An 8,421-nucleotide genomic window follows, 5' to 3' on the forward strand; every position below is an offset into this window, starting at 1 on the left:
GTAACTAGGTGGTAGGGGGATTGTCATCAGCAAGGTCAGGATGACAGTTTGTGTTTTTTTTTTGAAATTCACCACAGGAGGGCTTGGGGGAGGGACAGTTCTTTCAAGAATTGATAATCTTATTTTCGTAGACCTTAAATGCCACAGACTGGGTTCGTTACGGGGACCCCAGTTTCCACGGGATGAGAATTCTGGTCAGGTGGGCAACAAGTCCGTGGATGACAGACAAACTCGACACAAGGGTGTGGTGAATCTGAATGTATTTGTACAAGGTGAAATTCAGGCTTAAATAGCATACAGCAAGCAGGCAGATGACAAGAGTCATGTAGACGGGCAAGGGTTAGAGCAAGGGGCGCAAGACTGAGGTCACATAGACAAGTGATCACTACATCAAAGGTCAGTAAGATCAGATAGCTTGGTGTGAAGCAGGCAGAAGAGCAGTGGAACCCTCCCTGCTGGGGCTATGTTGGTATTCCTATGCTAATTTTCCGGTTCTGCTGGAGGCAAGTACTAAGAGGTTCTGATCTAGCATTTCCTGCTAATTCTCTGGGTCTTGCTGGAGGCAAGCAAGTTCCGACCTAACAGTTCTAGATAATGTCCCTGAGTGAGGGAAGCCCTTTGATTACTCTCTAGTATGTAAAACAGTTCTAACTATTGTGGGACTGCCCTAAGGAATGTACTTGACCTCTGTTGCTAGCTCTGAGGAAAACCTGTCTGGCAAGGCAGATTCCTTGAGAGAAATTCCAAGCTAAGAACAGCTACCAATTGAATTAGGATATTTTGGAACATTGTGTTGGTCAGGAGTCAATGCCTTATCTTAAGTTTAGCCATTAAGGAATCATTACTTGGGGTAATTTTATGCCTAAATAAGAGGGGGTGTTGGCAATTGGAAAGACTAATCTGGAACGCGTCTGAGTTAGGAGATGCCAGAGACTGTCTGAATACCCTAGAGGCACAAGCTCCCTTTTGGGGCCATAAGACCTCTTGTCCTTGATCAAGCTTTTACCTCAAGTGGGCGTAGCACTTAACGTCATTGTGACCACCAGTTATTTTTGTTTTGGCCTTACTTAGCTTAGTCAGAATGGCCTGATCATTCTGTCTCAACATTCTGACCATCAGAACTTTGTTTTTACAACATGCCCTTGGCTATTTCTGGAACACAACTACTTAGTGTCTGAAGCTGCTGCTTACAGGAACTGGAATATGGCTCTCTTATTTTACTATGAAACTTTATTTGTACATCTCCAGAATTCTGTTTTTCACTTTACTACTTCACAGGGAGCCTGGAATTGAGAAGTGAAAGGATGGGATGTGAGTGGACAGTGTTTTTGCAGAACCTCATATTCCTCAGGTCAGCTTAGAGGATTGGGCAGCTAAATAATGTGAGGAAGGATGCCCTTATCCTGGGCAGCATACGTGAAGAGTGGCTTTTATTTGCCAAAGTGTTGGAGAAACCTCTGCCCTCTGTCGATCTGCTCTTCTCTAGCAAATGTAGACAGGTTAGTGTGCCTCTCTGCTACTCCTGCTATGAAAGAAACAGGTAGAACTTCAAATGAAGAAATAAAGGAAATTCCATAATTTATGGCATTTGTCATCCTTCACCTTCTATATTAATATCTTCAAACTGCAAACATAGGAATATATTCAGTTTCCTAGCCACCCATCTTCTTAAGATTGCTTGAGATTGCTGACAGGTGTAACTGTTATAGTTGAAGGCTTCTCAAGTTGGGATCTCCAGCTCACCCAGGCTTTTGAGCTGCAGCCTTTTATGTTTGCAGACTTGATTGTCTAACCAAATATTCATGTGGAAACTGCTCCAATCTGACATCTGAGTTCCTTTTCCCTGAAGATGTGTATCTGTCTTAGTAAATATAGCCCCCTCACTATATAGCATTGTGCATACAACCTGTTGTGGCTATTCCAGGTTTTCAACTTGACTATATCTAGAATGAACTCACCTGTGGCCCTAATCTGGTGGCTGAGAGATAAAAGTTTCTGACCTGAATCTTGGCATGGAGATCTTGAGGCATAGTGGCTATGAATCCCAGAAGATTAAGATAGGAAGATCTCTGAGTTCAAGGTCATCTGGGATAAAAGGTGTGTTAGTACACACCTTTAATCTGGGCCACACCTTTTGCTGGAGACCTATATAAGGACACTGGAAGAAGGAAGGCTTGCTCTCACTGCTTGCCTGCTGGCCTTGTGGGACTGAGCAACTGCTATATCCTTGGACTTCCATTCACAGCTGTAGCTGACCATTGTTGGGAGTTGGACTACAGATTGTAAATCATTAATAAATTCCTTTACTATATAGAGACTACCATAAGTTCTGTGACTCTAGAGGACCCTGACTAATACGCACCCCAAAGCCTAAATTGAGATTCCTCATATACAGTCATCTTTTTTCCATTTTGCTTTCATATTCCTGTTCATCTCACCCCTGCCACTAGACTGGTTCTAGGTGCATCCCTATGCCATCTAGTCATCATGCCATTGTGGGATTTCCAATATTCCACCTCTTACCAACTGTGTCTCAAACAAGCATCTTCTATCTAATGCACCCTCTGCTCAAGAGTCTTTAGACTTATGTCTTTAGAGGCGTCTCTGTTCTGATAATTCTCCAACCCAAATAAGCCCCAGCAAAGAAAACACAACTCAATATGAATACAATCTGTGTGCCTAAGTTAGGCAGATCTACCACTACACTACAATCTTCCCCATCTATGAGACCCCTTATAATTTGCGGTTTTCCAGGCCATGTGCTTCTGCTCCACTTTCCTTCTACCACTTCCTACATCATCCTCTCTCTCCCACAACTCCTACTTCTGTCTCCCAACTTTCAGCTCCACCTTCCCTTCATCTGCCCAATCACTGGCTCTATCCTTTATTTTACAAATTAAGAAGGTTTACAGGCAATCTCCTGAGTGCTGACTCATTCCTGTTCACAATCCCTCCCAGGAGAACAGAATTAACATCAAATTACAAATAGCCCCAGGGCTATCTGCTACAGGTATCTATCCCATAACATCTATCCAAGATGACCTGTGTTTTCTTCTTCTCATCCAGGAGACATCAGAACTTCCACTCTTCCCACCATGTTCAACAGAGACTGAGACTTTCCACTTTACATGGAGATCACAGTATTCTGTTCTAATTTGATGCATCAGAATTTAATAGCAATGTCTGGAATCATCAGCTTTCAGTCAAGCTTTCATATACAGTGCAGGCCAAAGCTTTACTGCTCAGACTTGAGTGACAGAAGAGAACATTCAATACCTGACTACTCCATGGAAAACCCAGCAATGAAGAATTGTGTTCATATTGCTGTGTTAACTCCTGAAGATTTCCTGGAAAATATGTATATTCCTTTGGTGTTGTTTTTATGTTGTTGTTCACTTGTTGGTTCTGTATTTAAGGTGAGATTTTGTTATTCATTTCTTGCTATTAAATATTGGTAACCAGATAGTTCTTAAAAGTTTCTTATTTTCTACTGTATTTTTCATCAAAGCATATATTTACACATATTTTTTCTTCATGTTTCAGAGATTCATCACCTTTTTCTTCAAATCTTTTAATGTAAATAGCTTAACTAATGTCATGTTCAGATGAATACACATTTATAACATTTGCAGAAATGTTATAAAATTTCCACAGTATGTCAGTTTCTTTTGACATCAGTTGGAAGATCTATCCTTACTAATTAGTTTTAGACAATGTATCATAGAATTGTGGTTATGTTTTGATAACAGATGAATATGCCTTCAGCTGGAATGCTTTCAGAAGAAATAGCATCTTTCAGATTTCCAGTTTCTATTAGAATGCCACAATAACTGTTTTAGTAATAACAATCCTGGCAAGATTTTTAGAGTTTATTTAATTCATAGTGATTTATTCTTCTTTTCCTTTAATTTATTTGTTTATGCAGTTTGTATCTCCTAACCTTCCCTCATATATTACCTTCCACCCTTCCCTCTTTCCCTTCTCCTCTGATGTTTTGAACACTCCTCTGGCTATCCCCTCATGTTGGCATATCAAGTTTGGAGGGAACATATCCATTAAGGCCACCACATGAATTATTGTCACTTCATCTGATTTTTGACATAAGAAATAAAGAACATGATCTTCATAATAATATGTTTTCTGTTTCTTAAAGACTAAAGTCATATAATAATTATGAAAATATCTTAGGCTCTGTACACAGGTCCTGCCAGGAAAGAGCTGATCTTGTGGGAGTACTCTTACTCCTGGGCTCAGAGGTGAGATCATGATTTTCTCACCAATAACTGTCCAAAGAGGGACATTACAGGAGCACACAGGGCACAGGAGCAATGGAACAGCTGGGACAAGATAAATCCAGTCTCTATCTGCACTGGTGAGCTAGGACTATTTCATAGCCCTTTGTACATAGGTCCCACCAGAAATGAGCTGGTCTCACAGGAATGCTGACATAGGTCTACAGGCCCACAAGAGGGAAATGCTCCAGCCAGAGACAGCAAGACCAACTAACACCAGAGATAACCAGATGGTGAAAGACAAGCACAAGAACCTTACCAATAAAATCCAAGGCCACTTGGCATCATCAGAACCCAGTTCTCCCACAACATCAAGTCCTGAATACCCCTACACATTGGAAAAGCAAGATTTGGGTTTAAAATCACATCTCATGATTCTGATAGAGGACTTTAAGAAGACATGAATAACACCGTTAAAGAAATAAAGGACAACACAGGTAAACAGGTAGAAGCCCTTAAAGAGGAAACACAAAAATCCCTTGAAGAACTGCAGGAAAACACAGATGAAAGAATTGAACAAAACCATATTTGTGGTTGGCATATCCATAGAAACATTTTTTATACTTTACTCTGAAGTTTATAGCTTTTGTCTTAGGGTTGCCATTGCTGTAAAGCGACATCATTACCAAGGCAACTCTCCTTAAGGACAACATATAATTGGCCCTCATTTACTGGTTTAGAGGTTTAGTCTATTATCATCATGGATGGAAGCATGCCAGTGTCCCTAACCCTGAACTCATACAGAAGACTGGCTCTTCTATACAAGTAGGAAGAGCTTCTGAAAGCCCACCTGCACAGTGACACACTTTCCAACATGGCCACACCCATTCCAACAAGGCCACACCCACACCAATAAGACCACACCCACTCCAACAAGGCCACGCCCACTCCAACAAGGCCACACCTACTCCAACAAGGCTACAATTCCTAATAGTGCCATTCACTTCCTGGGACAAGTATATTCAAATCACCACACCACCATTCACACCCGCCTACAGCTATTGAAGAAAGATGTTTTCCTCAGTGTTCTGATGTGATACTTCTTGGTCACTCAGTCACCTGTAATAATCTGCACATACACACACATATATATATTCACATGGCAAAATTTACCACATAACATAAATCTGGGATATGTACATTTGAAAATCTTGTAACAGGCTCAGATAAGGTACTTAGCTTAGGAGAAAGGCAGTAGGCATGACAGTACATTTTATCAATTTTATAATGAAAAATTCAGTAAAATTCTATTGTAGTATTGAAAATTATATGTAAAATAATAAATGATGATTAATGTGTAATTTTTACCTTGTGTTTAGAAAACATGGGAAGCGTCAAGAGCACACATTAACAGCTTATGAGCCTAGATGTCTATATTATGAAATTATTTTCTGTGTGCATTGAATATATAGAAGTTAATTTAAAACAAATATTAATGTGAATAGACCTTCTTGGTAAGATTATCACCATTTCAAAAACTAATAAAATATTTGATAGAGGTAAAAGTAGATTAAAGTTATTTTTCTCATTGTGATACCTATGTGCCAGGGCAACAATTGCAATGTCAAGAATCCTAAAGGATCTGCTATTGGAGATTGGATTATGGATAATCTAAAATATCATTTCTCAAACTTACTTCCCTACATTTATCAAGATGGATATCAGACCAATGGTAGGTTTAAATTTCAGTACCTGGTACTATTTACCTGTGAAAAGTAATATTACTTCAGATTATTTACCAACTCTCAAAATTGTCCAAAAATCTATAGAATAATTCATTAGGGTCATGAACCACTCCACACAAGAGATACCATAGTAATTTTAAAAATTTACTCAACCTAATGTGAAAGAATATCTGAATTGAGGAATATTTTGGAATGTGTTCTAAATCCTACTCAGAAGATTTTTCTAAACTTCTGTGATACTTTTATATTAAACCTATTTGGAAGTCACATTTTTTGATTGGGCTTTAATATTTCTCAGAAATGAAAGAACAGATAAATGGAAACAAATAGAGAAAAAGTTTAAGAGATGGTGTTAACATATGATAAATATATTAATGATGATTTACAAAACATAGTAAGAAAAGCTGGTTCAGTAATAAAAACTGGAAAATTTGGCTTTAACATGTGTGGAGAGCGGTAGAACTGGATAGGCATTCGCCTTGACAAGATGGTGTCTACATCTGCTGTCAACTCCTGGTAAACAACTGTTTGCGCATGTGCTTAGAGTGAAAAGACGCCATGTCACAGCCCATCCCGGGGCGTCACGTGGGGTGATGAGCAAACAGCCAATCATGGGCGGACACGCTGCGCTGTGGTGTATATAAGCAGTGCTGATTATTGGCGCGGTCCTTATTTCCTCTTCACAATGCAATAAATGCTTGCCGCAGAAGGATTCTAGTGTCCACATGTCTTCTTGCTGGCTAGACAACTGTGCGGGCAACAAACATGTAAATAAATAAAAGAGGAAGTTTCTGTCTTAGCTTTTCACATAGAATAATATTCACATAAGATGTTTGTGTTAAAAATCAAGAAGTAGCCTTTGATTTGCTCACTGATTACAATATTGTAAGTCACAGTAAAACCAGCTTGTGACTCTGGTCCTCTGGATTCACAGTGTATTATCACAGATAGTCTGTATTAGAACATATATTTATCTATTACTTGATAGAAAATTAGATATGACCATGATGTGATCTCAGTAGGACAGTCTAAGTCATATTCCTCACAATTCAATCACAAAAATTTGTCCAGCCAATTGGAATTTAAACTACTTTTAAAAAGAGAAACATTGGTGATATAGTTATCAATGAATTCCTACTAGAATTTTACCTCATGTATTTTATTTAATATGTGAAAAATGACAAAAGTTAATATGTTTCAATGACTTGTATTTTCTATTCAATAAAATTCATAATAGAATCTAATGTAATAGATGAACATAGATGAAATTATAATTAATACATTTCAATATTAGTTCTCTATTATCCAAGTTTTGAATGAATAGTACATTATTCTTGACATGGGCAGGGTGTGTCAGTTAGATATCCCTCTACATTTCACCCTTCTCTAACTTGGTTATAGAAAGTATAAGGTCTAATTAGATAGAAATTATATTACAAATCAATGAAGCATATTTTTCAGTAATAGATCATTGGGAATTGTCTCCAACATTCCTGAGTTCTGATCAGATAAATCTGAGATGATGCTAAGTTGAGTGTGTTTGAACCTAGTGTGTGTCCATGGGCTAGACAATTGAGTAAGCATTTATATTCAAATATAAAGTTTTCCTAAGCAATTAGGATCAGTTGAAACACTACAACTTCCATATGCACATTAATATTCCTAAAAGGTAAATTACAACTTTTCAATCACATAGTTTTGATGTGGATGTGAGTGTGGATGACATCATATGTTCTCTATTGCATGAATGAGGATATGATGATTTTTCCCATCATTCAATATTTCAAAATTAAGATTAAATTATGGAAGATTAATTTTCAGTTGTTGCAGCATTTTCTCTGTCCAATCATATTACGGAAGTGACAGACCTGTGATTGGACAGAAATAGAGAGGTGGAGCTAGAAGTTAAGGAGGGAAAATGGCAGAGAGCAGGAAGGTAGCAGAGAATCATCATCATGGAGGCAGGTGAAAATGATGATCCAGACCCCGTGTGGTTTAAATTAGCCACAGGTAGGTAAGGATATTACAAGGTTAGAATAATTGGGCTAAGATATTGTCTTTATCATTTGGCTCTGAAATTATTGATTGGCATATTGTAAATTGTAATCTTATTGATATATAAACCTGATTGGACAATTAAGCCTTAATAGTCATGTTTTTACCAGGTAACTAGGTGCTGAACAACTGATGGTTGGGTGTGTAGAGCATTGCATGTAAGCAAGATGATCTTGCTAGCTGGGAGAAAATAGCAGGAGCCTGACGGGACATAGTGATGAGGCGGGACAGTAACGGCAGGGCATGAGAACTTGCAGGGAGGTTTTCATTTTAATATTTTCCACAACAATCAGTGACTAAAATGAGAATGGTATAAGACATGAAAACTGAGGTCAGAAATAAAATTGAAGATATATATATATTATATATATATATATATATATATAATA

The sequence above is a fragment of the Mastomys coucha genome, chromosome X (assembly GCF_008632895.1).
Source record: "Mastomys coucha isolate ucsf_1 chromosome X, UCSF_Mcou_1, whole genome shotgun sequence".
Taxonomy (NCBI): Eukaryota; Metazoa; Chordata; class Mammalia; order Rodentia; family Muridae; genus Mastomys; species Mastomys coucha.